Source organism: Colias croceus, chromosome 22, assembly GCF_905220415.1.
Source record: "Colias croceus chromosome 22, ilColCroc2.1".
NCBI lineage: Eukaryota > Metazoa > Arthropoda > Insecta > Lepidoptera > Pieridae > Colias > Colias croceus.
The window spans coordinates 8,193,314-8,207,689 of record NC_059558.1 but is presented as its reverse complement, the minus strand read 5'-3'; the positions used below and the strand labels follow the sequence as shown (position 1 = coordinate 8,207,689).

The 14,376-nt window shown below is 33.5% G+C and overlaps 1 pseudogene; it reads left to right on the top strand.

Moving 5' to 3' along the window:
- Positions 1-536: 536 nt before the first annotated feature.
- LOC123701996 lies at positions 537-13,268 on the top strand (annotated as a pseudogene).
- Positions 13,269-14,376: the final 1,108 nt, after the last annotated feature.

The following is a 14,376-nucleotide window of genomic DNA, read 5'->3' as shown; positions in this document are numbered from 1 at the left end:
GTCTTATAGAAATTTTCCTGGCGTAAGTATAGAAATTTTCCTGGCGTATAGAAATTTTCAAGTAGATATTTTTTGTCGATACATCATTCAGTTATACTATAACTAGTTTACCGCCCGCGGCTTCGCCCGCTTTGTTTAAAACCTAATAAATTATAAACTAAAACCTTCCTCTTGAATCTATCTATTAAAAAAACCGCATCAAAATCTGTTACGCAGTTTTAAAGATTTAAGCATACAAAGGGACATAGGGACAAAGAAAGCGACTTTGTTTTATACTACATAATATGAAGAGAAGTTGTAACTCACGTCTCCGATCAGATAGAAATCAAACATTATTATCGCCAAATTTTATCACTCTTACTCATAGAGATAATATTTAGTACGTAGTACATATTATCTCTATGCTCTTACTCGATTGTTTTTCGTTTTCAATAAAAGTACAGAGTTCTTATTTATATCAGCACTATTTACTTTCCAACACAGTCTCTTCAAAGAAGTCTCCTAAATTTTAATAACTAGAGTTTAAAAAAATCGACATGCGTGCTCTTATACAAGCATTTGTTATAAGGTAAATGATTTACTATTTATTTTTTGTATTTTATCAAACTGTGAAGAATTTTTTGATATAATAAATGGAGGAATCATACCTTATTTTAAGTTGCCCTTAATTAGAAAAACTCGAATAATTTTTGCTCTTCAAATCCGTGCTTGTTTTAAACCCTATCGGTGGTATTTAGCACGCTACGTGTAATGGACCAATTCAACTTTATGGGGTTTCAAAATTTATTATTACTTATTAATTAATAACATTTTTTTCTCAATTAATACTTAGTGAGGAGTTTGAAAAATTAAATTAGATTACCTAACGAATTTATTAGTAACGAAAAAAAATGTCTCACCCTCATATTATGTGATAGATACTTTTATTGTTTTATAAAAAATCGAGCAAACAAACTATAGGGTTGCCCGGTAATGAGTGATCACCATCGCCCATGAGCTTTCACAAATCACGAGAATCTTTGTGAAGGTGTTGCCGACCTAAAACAAATTATTTCACAGGGAACAAATACAGTTTCTTGATGTTTTATTTGGTTCCAGTGCACTGACGCTGACATGTTCAGCGAAGCAGTTCCCAGCGGGCTTCAAGTTCGGAGCGGCCACTGCGGCCTACCAGGTCGAGGGCGCTTGGAACGTGAGCGGTGAGTATACAGCTTTATGTAACGTCATAAAAAGTTGAGCTAAGTATATTTCGCGCTAATGGTGAATCGATGTTCATTTTTTTTTATTTGTTTTTTTTTTTGTGAATAACAATTGTTGCTTTTATTACACTGTAACTGTATATTTCTATTTCTATTTATTAGTTATTTCATTAACGTCAATAGCGTAAAATTAACGGATTCCCGAAGGACTGCTACCTACTACTAAAAACTAAAAATTAATTAATACTATTGTGATGTTAAATTATCATTTTTTTTTAAATAAAATGTTCCATATAAATTTTCTTATACCTATCTATCGTCTCATACCTATTTTTTTATCTAAAATGGTTCACTTATACTCATAATTTCATTATAGTATCATTAATTATTCATAAATTAATCTAAAAATAGCTTTCATACATTTGATATCTCACAGTCACATTGTTAAAATTATCGTGTACCGATAACATCCAGAAACTGATTATTTTTAGAATACAAAGAAATATTTTTAATAGGTATGCTGGTAAAGTAATAATTAATAAAGATTTACTATCCTATTAATTAGGTAGTCATCTTCTCGGAAACCGAAATATTTCACGTGGCGGGATTTGAACCCGCATCTTCCGCCCAACCTGGGCGACGCCTGACCCTTCGGCCACCCATGATCCCGCCAGAGCGATCTAATTTATCCTATCGTTTCGATATTTTTTGTCTAAGGTCGTCCCCACGCCATCTATTGAGATGATTAAAAACTATCTCAATCAATATGAATTTTAAAAGCTATTAAAGCATGTCATAAAGTAGCAAGTTAGTAAGCCACTCACACACATGCAACCACACACGTGAACTTGCAATATAAACTCGCTTTTTACAGATCCGATAAAACACATTGCTATTATTAAATTTGTGATAAAGCCACTTCAAAGATATCTATTGAGATAATGAAGTTTATTGCATTTATCATGTAGGTATGTTTATACTATGATTTATGGCGGCACGTGCATTGCACTAAAATATACTATATTTTTTTATACGTAATCCGGTGTAATTCGCCAGTAAGAGATTAACGATATCTCTTCATGCACTTCGGGTTATAAAAATAAATTATCTCTTGTCATACTTACCGAATAAACGTATTAACTTCATAAAAATTCAAGAATACGGCAACTTACACAGACATTTTAAACACAAGTTATAGACAGACACACAGTCTGTTTTATTATTATTTTAATGAAATAATACTTAAATAAAAGAATACTTTCACCCTATAGGTAACCTTTGCATTTTATTTTGATATTAACGGACTTGTCTGACTTCAACAATACCCAGCTTAAAATTATTTTTCACTAATAACTTTCAGATAAAACCCCAAGCATATGGGACACATTCACGCACGATAAGCCACATAAAATTCTGGATGGTTCCAACGGAGACATCGCCTGCGACTCCTACCACCTCTGGGAGACAGACATACAGCTGGCTAAAGATTTGGGCCTGCACTTTTATAGGTAGATTTTAGCTTAATTAAACTCTTTATTAAATAAAAAAATGTTAACTTACCTATAAACGTTTAATATAGGTAGTTTTAAATTTAATTGAAATACTCAAAGACATGAATTTAAAATGGCAGAGTGGCAAGTGTGGCAAGTGGCAAGTTCATCATATTATGAGTTAAATAAGGAATGGGCGATATAATTTTCTAATATTCACAATTTTTTATTTTATAGATTTTCCTTATCATGGACACGTCTTCTGCCCAATGGTTTTGCCAATAAAATAAGCGAAGATGGTGCCCGATACTACAACAATCTGATCGACGGTTTGTTAGCGAACGGCATCGAACCCATGATCACGCTCTTCCACTGGGACTTACCACAGAACCTGCAGGATCTAGGTGATTTCATTTAGATATAAAATAAATAAATATATAATTTGACTGTCCATACTAGATACTACAGGATCAAAAATCAAAATAGTTAAAATACATAGACAAAAAAATATAATGCAAAACCCTTAGATTATGGATTGGTCTCCGCGCGCGCTACGACTAGATACCGCCGGCGTACTCGAAAAATGCGGCAACTAAAAGTACGCCGAAATCGGCGTACCCGAGCCAGTCGTGTCACAAGCATTGTGTGGAGAGGGCGTACCGATAGTTTCTGAGGATTATGGACAAAACCTGAAGTAAAATGCCTGTTTGTGCCATAAAACTCTTTAAAAAAAATACAAAAAATAATAAGAAAGACACTGGGATCACGTACCATCAGGAATAATCGTATTATTCAATATTTCACCTGTACTTTGAAAATGTTGTTTACGAAAATACGACGCCATTTAGTGTTGCCGTACTGCATATCCCAAAAACACACTTTTAATTTGAACTTATTTTATTCATAATGTTTTTTTTTTCAATACTATTACTAACGCATATTATAAAAAAAATGATAATAACAATAATTTATTTCTGTTTAACCTTGTTTAACTGACTCATATAATATGTTATTTTTTTTATTACCGCTTTTTTACTTTTAAAAACCTTTGTGATAGTATAATGGCATCGCAAGTGGATTTGAGTCACATGTTCATGGGTTCGATTCCCGGCAAGGCCAAAATGAAATAAAAATATTTTTCAAACTTCTTTCCAAGATAGCCCATTTCCCATTTATGGGGTAAAATTTATGTAGTTGGCAGTACAATTCTTCACACACACTAGCGTCCTTACAAATTGCCTTACACACACTACAGAACTGAGTTGCCGCACTCACGGAGCTATTGTTTTTAGGTGGAGCGGTATCTAGTCGTAGCGCGCGCGCGGAGACCAATCCTTAATCTAAGGCAAAACCTTAAAACATACAGAACGAAATAGCAACCAACAGAAACAATGCTAAATCAAAGGAATAACAAATAAAAAAAATACCTTATTTATTTTATTTATTTTATTTATAAAAGGTACCTTACAGCTTATAATACAATAAAGAGTAATTAATAATAAAGTACGCCAATAACAAGGTACACCATTATCCGAACAACGTAAGTGACAAAAACAAAGAAATATAGATATAGTGTTTAAATTACTTAAAACTATACAAATGGGAATTGATTATTATAATTAAATAGCAAATTTCAACCCGAACAACAACAAGTATGTGTGTGTATGTGAGTGTGTGTGAATGTGTGTGTGTGTGTGTGTGTGTGTGTGTGTGTGTGTGTGTGTGTGTGTGTGTGTGTGTGTGTGTGAGAGAGTGTGTTATATGTAGAAATTAGTGTAATATATTAGTAAATAATTAGAAATTATCCTGGAACTTAACATTTGTCTAAAAAATTATCTTCGATGGTAACGGAAAAGCAGTTAAATAGATATAAAATGCATCTTTGTATTCATAAATCATTTTTTACTTAGTTAAAAACCTCCTTGCAGGCGGCTTCACCAACCCTCTCGTAGCGGAATGGTTTGGCGACTACTCCCGTGTGGCCTATACCCTATTTGGTGATAGAGTCCAAACCTGGACTACCTTCAACGAACCTGTAGTTATTTGCGATGCGGCTTATGAGACTGGTGACCTGGCTCCAGGAATAGTTAGCCCAGGGATAGGCAATTATATATGCGCTAAAAACCTTATGGTTGCCCATGCGACGGCGTATAGGATTTACGATGAGGAATTCAGGGCGAAGTTTAATGGTAAGTAAGGATATGAAAGATTTGGGAATGTTAGAAGAAAGAAGGAAAATACATTTAGACATTTACTTACTACATGAAATATAAAGGAATATTTTGTATGACAATAAACTCATTTGTCAAAAAATATTTGTCTTTGTGATGGTCAGTTAATGTTTAGAAGTTAATGTTAAGAGTGGGCATAAAGGCAGAGAATTTCTAAAGTTATGGGCCCCGCCCTAGCGCGCCATGCCGCGCGCAATCTTTCTTCCATCATACACTCCGCACCCGGCTCATCGTACTTACGTAAAGTTCATCGGACGCTAAATTAAACACAATATTCTTCGCTCGTTCTACGCGTATTTTCGGTAGTTAGTATATTAATGAAATAATTATATAAAACAGTGAAGTTGAAATCATGGCAAATTATGTAATATGATAATTTATTATTATTTTTTATTTATAATTATTGATGATAATCTATACGTATATAATAAAACAGTAAAAAAGTGTAAGTATGTATGTAATATATTCAAAAAAACAATATTAGGGAAACAGTATAGAGCACGAATCCGTAAAAAAATTCTGCCTGTGTGTTTATGTCTGTTTGTTTGTATGATTTGAATGAATGTTATATTGTTGTGTTTATATTATATTTATTATATACTAGCTTTCCGCCCGCGGCATCGCCCGCGCAGTCAAAGAAAAACCCGCATAATTCCCGTTCCCGTGGGATTTCCGGGATAAAACCTATCCTATGTCCTTTCTCGGGTATCAAAATATCTCTATACCAAATTACATGCAAATTGGTTCAGTAGGAGTGATTGAGTAACAGACAGACAGACAGAGTTACTTTCACATTTACAATATTAGTACAACATTAGTATAATATTAGTACAAGGTAAATTAGCTTGAAGAAATATTTGCATATCTAGTGGTGTGTATGTCGTGGTCATATTGTAGATTTGCTCATTTCATGAAATGGCCAACATAGTTTGGTCAGATCGTTAAATCGTCAACGTTTCACGATTTGGTCATCGACATTTGGCCAGAACGTATAAAATATAGGTTAGGTTAGACTTTAATAAAGAACGCACGAGCCGAGCGAGCAAAGCGAGCGTGCCGCGGCAGCGGCCGGCGAGTACCAGAAGCGAATCGCTTTAACAAAAATGGTCGAACTTCGTGAAATGGCCATCCCAACATTTGGCCAGATCGACGATCTGGCCAAATGTGGATGACCAAATCGTGAAACGTTGGCAATTTAACGATCTGGCCAAACTAAATTGGCCATTTCATGAAATGAGCAAATCTACGATATGGCCACGACATGTATATTACTCAGATCTTAGAGCGCGTTTCCACTATAACGTTCAGGCCTATACAAAAATGTTTCGATATCCTAACATTACTATTTAATGTTATACTTATTCCTAGCAACACTCTGATTTTTGTTTTCAATAAAAACAAGTTTTTATTTGAAAGAAAATGGTTTTGACTTTATAAAAAAAAAATAATTATCATTCAATTTCACGTTCTTGAGCAAACGACAAGACGACTACCGTGAAACAATAAAATATCGAGTCCATAATAATTTGTTTCGTTATTAATATTTGACCATAATAATTACGAAACAAAACAAATAAATAAATCGTCACTTGATAGTTGAAAGTGGAAACACGCACAAAACCAGAATTTGCATTCGCGAGTGTATTCATACTTAGGGTTGCCAAACAGTATTCTACTGTTTTTCACTAAATTATACTTTTTACTGTTTAACAAAAAAAAAGTACTTATACAAAAGACTGTTTTCAGCATCAAAGTGCAGACACATTATTATGTGTTACATTTAGACGCTCACAATTTTTTTTATTTAGTCAGAGGGCACACACTACAATAAATAATGTTTGTTTTGCTAAAATACTGTTTAATAATCTTCATAGACCTGAATAATGAATTATGAATATACGTACTTTATTTCTTGTAAAAAAAGTTGGCAACCCTATTCATAGTGTTTGTCTACACTAATCTACACTAATATTATAAAGAGGAAAACTTTGTTTGTTTGTTTGTTTGATTGTAATGAATAGGCTCATAAACTACTAGACCGATTTTAAAAATTCTTTCACCATTCGAAAGCTACATTATCCACGAGTAACATAGGCTAGGTTTTATCCCGGAAATCCTACGGGAACGGGAACTATGCGGGTTTTTCTTTGAAAACGCGGGCGAAGCCGCAGGCGGAAAGCTAGTGAATGATATGTATTTTATTTGTAACTAGCGGTCCGCCCCGGCTTCGCCCGTACATATTTACGTTTTCTCTACATGAGAACCATCCTTGTACTTCAAGGGATACAATAAAAAAAGAATTGAAAAAACACGTGATAGCGTGACAACGCGAAACGCGAAATTTTATTGACACTAATTTTACGATAGATTTCAAATAATGAGCAGGTATAACTTTATAATTATTTATACATACACTAATATTATAAAGAGGAAAACTTTGTTTGTTTGTTTGATTGTAATGAATAGGCTCATAAACTACTAGACCGATTTTAAAAATTCTTTCACCATTCGAAAGCTACATTATCCACGAGTAACATAGGCTAGGTTTTATCCCGGAAATCCCACGGAAACGGGAACTATGCGGGTTTTTCTTTGAAAACGCGGGCGAAGCCGCAGGCGGAAAGCTAGTGAATGATATGTATTTTATTTGTAATTAGCGGTCCGCCCCGGCTTCGCCCGTACATATTTACGTTTTCTCTACATGAGAACCATCCTTGTACTTCAAGGGATACAATAAAAAAAGAATTGAAAAAACACGTGATAACGTGACAACGCGAAACACGAAATTTTATTGACACTAATTTTACGATAGATTTCAAATAATGAGCAGGTATAACTTTATAATTTACTAGAGGTCCGCCCCGGCTTCGCCCGTGGTACATATTTCGCAATAAAAGGTAGCCTATGTCCTTTCTCGGGTATCAAAATATCTCCATACCAAATTTCATGCAAATTGGTTCAGTAGTTTAGGCGTGATTGAGTAACAGACAGACAGACAGTTACTTTCGCATTTATAATATAAGTATGGATTATAATAATTATTTATGGGAGTTCACTCATCACTGCACCAGTGATTAGTAATACAGATTGTGAATATATTATATTATATATACCTACTATTCACAACCTATTTACGTTATTTACTGGAACAACCATAGGAATCTACAAATAGGTAGTAGGTAATCATAGTAGTAATGGTAATAAGTAATAATATAATAATTCATAAAAAAATATACCATAAATCTTTCTTGATTTTATTGATGTAACACTATGAATGAAATATTTGTATCCATATAATGTATATATATATATAATATGTAATATCTAAACTCACCTGCATAAAGTTTCTGAAATGAATCGAAAGTCGTATTTTTTATTAATACATATTAATAAATAATAATTTATTATTTATTATAAATAACTAATAATTATTTATTAATAATATGATTACAATACTATATTAACTTATCTTCGAAAATTAGTTAGATATCATTTAAATATGAATCTCTTTTAGTTCTCGTTTCTGAAGTTTCAATGTTCTTTTGTTGTGTACCATTTTCAAAAAAACAATATTGAAACAATATTATTAAAAAATCGGCGCGCGGCACAGCAATTTGAGCATGGTCTACTCGTCTCAACGGAGCGATAGCGTCTGATGTATGAAATAGAATTATGTTTTTAGCTCCTGGAACGTGCGATGCAAGATGATTTCTTGCGTAATTAAAAATATAGTAAGCGCCAAAAGTGTTTTATCGTGATTAAACCAAAACTATAAGTAATTACAAAAAAGTGGTCGGACAAAGTTCTCACAAATGTTTCAATATAATTGTTTATGAAAAAAAGAACATAATAGGCATTACCATGTCAAGTAAAAAACGTAAAAGTGTGAAATTTAGAGGTAACTTCGTGAATTTTTTCTATCGAGTCAATTTCAATATTTTATGTTTTTGATCTGACAGTATAATCGAAAATATCATCAAGTTTTACATATATTTTATTTTTTATATTTGGTCTTGAATATTACACGTATCAACTAAATGTTGATTGGTGATTTGACTTTATTCGCGTTCTTAAGAAGGCGTCATGGTTTTTTTTTTAATTTCCACAACGCGTTAAGTTTGAACAGCATGACGGACACAGCATGAATTTGGCTGTAATTTTTCTCTGATTGTAGTAAGCATTTAATAATGCCACAACACGAATTTCATCGTTCGTTTTTTTACTGTGACTACACGGCGTTTTGAACTATTTTTTCGCCCAATGCAACATAATATACATAAAACATTCGGAAATTTTGTATTATTTTAAAGTATCCTTATAAAAACAGTTAAATAATATTCGATTTGCAGGTAAAGTGGGTATAGTAAACAATCACGTGTGGTACGCACCATATTCTTCTGAACACGAAGACCTCACATTCCTCGCGAGACAACTTGTAAGTATTACAATCAGAAAATAAAATATGGCATAAGAGTCTTTTCTTCGAACAAGCCGATGCAGTTATCTTAATTTAGCAGTTCTAATATTATCTGCTAACTGTCAAATTGTCAAAAAGATAATTGAGTGAACTATTTCGAGTGACGTCATCAAAATTGCTAAAAAAACAAAATCGGTTTAAGGCTGCGACAAGCTTGCGTTAAGGGTGTCACGATACGAAAAGACATAGTAATATTACTAGTGGTCCGCCCCGGCTTCGCCCGTGGTACCTACGTGTTTAAACTATCCTATCTCTCAAGTTGGATCGAACTGCACATGGTGTGCGAATTTTATTATAATCGGTTTATTGATTTAGGAGTCCATTGAGGACAAACATTGTGACACGAGATTTATATATATTAAGACTAGTGGTCCGCCCCGGCTTCGCCCGTGCTTTCTACATGTTTAAACTATCCTATCTCTCAAGTTGGATCGAACTGTACATGGTGTGCGAATTTTATTATAATCGGTTAAGTGGTTTAGGAGTCTATTGAGGACAAACATTGTGACACGAGATTTATATATATTAGATAATAAGCTTGCTATAAGAGGTGCCTGTTACCCCCCAGATGTTCAGTAACCCATTTCACTTAGTTTTGCTTTGAATATTGTCCGAATTAAATATGAAGTCATAATTAATCATGATCTTATATTTCTTATACACGTTATAAAAACTATGTTTGTTAATACAGGGCTTCTTATACTCTCACCCCATATACTCTGAATCGGGTGGGTGGCCGCCCAGCATTGAGTCTTTAATCGCAGAGAAGAGTGAGAAGGAAGGCTACGTTACATCTCGATTGCCTGGCTTCACTTCTGAAGAAATCGAATTTATTAAAGGTAAGGTAAAAGCACCTAATACGGAGGTATTTCGCAACATTTGAAAGTAAGTATCAAAAATAAGCATTTTTAATTCTTTCTAAAGGTGCCAAACCACTTTATCGTTAAAAGTGGAACTTAAATTTTGTATTGCTGTTCAGTCTATGTTTATTTTCATGATATTTCTTATTTTAAAAAAATATTTAAATAGTCAAGTCGATTTTCCCTAATACGGAGGTATGATTTTGGTCAGAGCCTAATACTGCGGTAGGCGGCTCCTAATACGGAGGGTCAGAAATTATATTCTTTGAAGTTCCGTACAAATAATATTTGTTAAATAATAGGAATGTGTTAGTAAAGTAAATTGTAAGTTTTTTATTCATTGACCATTGGTTTGATTACGTTGATTCACTTTTAATGTGTTTTATTTATGTTTTTAGTTTTATCGAAAAAAAAAAACACGCATATCAAATAAGAATCCACAAAAAAAGACACAAAACTTCTTATTTATTTACGCAACCCTAAATCTGGTAATTTTAAGTTCTATGAATAGGGCCGTAATAGGAGATCATATAACCTAATACAGAGTAACCTGGAAATATCTACCACCGTAATAGGAAAACTACTCGTGTTTTTAATAATCCTAATTCTGACCCATCAAAAATTCGATTAACAAGAGAATGTAAATGCTTAATCAAATGATAACAGTTTTTTGGCTCAGATGTGTAAAACTCAAATCAACAGTTATACAAAATAAATGATTTGTGATACATTAAAATACACCTTCCTATTTTTACCCCTTCTAAGAAACAAACATTTTGTACTCAACCGTTTTCATATTTAACTGGATTTGTAATTAAGAACACATACCGCAGAATATGGTTTCTAATTTATCAGATTAATAATTATTTCAACTAATCTTGGAATTAATTCAATAAGTAAATAAAATGAAAGTTATAAACAATTAAACATGCCCAGTATTTTTCCTATTTCGGAGTTATGCCACCGTATTAGGATTAATCTATAAAATTTGTATCGTATTACGGCGGTATTTTATTTCTAATTTTTTGGGTAGAAAATGACTTACAAATATGAAACAAGCTATTTAAATAGTGAGTATAATAGTAGGAAAATGCAATAAACAATACATATACAAACTTGAATGGCTTATTAATACGAAAAACTTAGTTTATAAATATTAGTGTACTTACTTTTATTGTTTCGCGTTTGTATGGAAACACCTCTCATGTCGATGCCGTTACACAGATTGATTGATCTTGTTGTGTTGTCTATGTGCTATACTTGCAAACGTTAGTTAAGTCATGGAGTAATAAATTTGTAATAAATAGTTTACGTTTTGGTGTACTTAAAATTAATAAAACAGGAATAAAACTCGAAAATAGAAATACCACCGTATTAGGAAGCGATTTTGACTACCGCCGTATTAGGAGCCTTTACCTTAATAAAGATAATAAATACAAGATTTCCGCCAACAGTTTTGCTCACATCAAATTACAGTAAAATACTTACTTAATGTCATTCAATGCTTATGGCCTTCTCCAACTTTATTCCCATTTTTGACTTAAGTATATATCTCAATCTCTTATATCCCTCGCAATCTATCTCTATTAGAAAGCAATCTCCGTGCATTTGAAGCGTATAAAAACTTAAAGTTTAATTATAAGACGTTATATAATATAAATTGTATTATATATCTCAGGTACCGCAGACTACTACGGCATAAACTACTACACATCTCGCCTAGTGCTTGCCGCTCGTGCGAACAGCACCCTCACGTGGCCGACCAACGGGCAAGTTGACTTACAAGTGGAACTGGTGCCAGACGCGAGCTGGTCATCCGGTGTGGAGTGGTTGGTGGTAAGTTACATCACACAGACACCAGGCACAACACACAACAACTGTATACACTCACGTGGCCGACCAACGGGCGAGTTGACTTGCAAGTGGAGCTGGGACGCGAGCTGGCCAGCCGGTGTGGAGTGGCTGGTGGTGACATTAGATAGAGTATATTTTTAACTATTTAAAATTATATATGTAAGTATGTTTATCAGCCATCTGGTTTCCATAACACAAGCGAAAGCTTAGTATGAGATCAGATCGTGCTGTGTGTGAAAATTGTCCTGTAATATTTATAGACACCAGGCACAACACACTACTACACATCTAAGTAAGGCATCCCCAGTATATATTCACGCGTGAAACATAATTATTCAGCTTATCACAAAATTTACTGTTTTGTCCTCTGCTTTATTTAATCGAAATTTGAGCATGATTTTATCTAGATTTTAGCGTGATTAGAGCGTGTTTCGATGAGATTTCTACATTGACTCATTGATGAAGAATTATAGCTTTTTCTAAACATTATCACATATTTGAACACCAATTATTACCATTCCCAGAGCAATCCCCCCGGTCTCCGCGCGCAGTTAAACCTGATCAAGGAGCAGTTCGGAGACTGGGAGATCATCATCGCGGAGAACGGCTTCTCCACCGCCAGCGACGAGCTGGATGACGTCACACGCATACAGTACTACAAGGACCATTTGGAACAGGTCAGAATTATATAAAAAAAAATCTTTATTTTCTTACTGTTGCTGCTATGTTACTTTTTCTGTTACGTCTTTTGCTCTTACTCTTATTGTTACTGTTACTGTATAACTGAATGTAAAATATATTATTGCAGGTGCTGCTAGCAATCACAGAGGATGATGTGAACGTGACCGGCTACACCGCGTGGTCACTCATTGACAATTATGAATGGAATAGCGGTTATACGTAAGTCTGATTTGTTTTTACCCTCATTATTTAAGCGCAATACACATTGAACCCGCCGGGATACATAATAATACATAATAACCTAAATTTTCTGATTCAAGTTATATTCAACTCTAATACTATATTACATTTCCAGGTCTAGATTCGGCATAGTACGCGTGGACTTCTCGGACCCGCTTCGCTCGCGCACGCCGCGCGCCTCCGCTCACTACTACGCTGATGTTATCAAACATCACTCACTTTAAACTTTAAAACATATAATAATATGGAAAAAGAAAAATAAAATTACGCTTTGAATTGGTTTCTTGTGGTATTGTGTTGTTTTGTTACTGTTGTTGTTATATTTGTAGAAATTATTAATAAATTTTGTACTCATTATTCTTTAGTTTAATTTTAGTAAACATATTTTTTATGATTATTCCCCACAGGTTTTTTATAGTACTGATACCTCCATAAATTAATTTTCATGATGGAATAATTGTAACTAGGTATATTAGAAAAAAAAAACACGAAGGACAATCTGATAATACATTATTTTAATCATTTTATCAGTAGATAAAGTACCTAGTAAATTTCAAATAGTAGAAATTTCGGTTACCTTTTTGTAGAAGTTTTATATCAGGATTTACCACACGTGGAGAATTCATCAACTCCTAAATAGAAATCAATACATACCTAAGTCAAAACCCATCATCCCATACATTTACTGACCATTGAACTTACAAAAAAGCGACTTTTCACAAAAAAACGATATTTTCACAAAATACCGATTTTCCACGAAAAATCGAAAAGGACACTTTTCTACCTTCTAGCTAGTTTCGCATATACTTACTGACCAGTCAACATACAAAAAGCGATTTTTCACAAAAAATCGATATTTTCACAAAAAAACTGATTTTTCACTGAAATATACTTTTTACCTTCTAGCTACTTTCCCATATATTTACTAATCATTGAACCTACAAAAATTCGTAATATAGGAATCAAGCAATAACCAATACATAGTATATTTGTGAAAAAAGCGTGGTGTGCCTTGTAGGTATAGTCAGTTCATGAAAAGCGCCCCACGCTTCTTTCACAAAAATACAATATATTGGCTATTGCTTGATTCATAGATTAATCATTAGTTTCAAACTCAAACTCAAACTCAAACATTCATTTATTCAATTAGACTACTATTTAGTAGCACTTTCGAATCGTCATTACATAAGTATTTTTAACATTTACCACCGATTCGGAAAGCAGTATCTATGGAGAAGAATCGGCAAGAAACTCCATAGTTGCTCTTTTAAAATCATGTCAATATTACATAATATGTAACTTATATCTAACTTATACATAATATGCCAAAGAACTGTCCTGTGG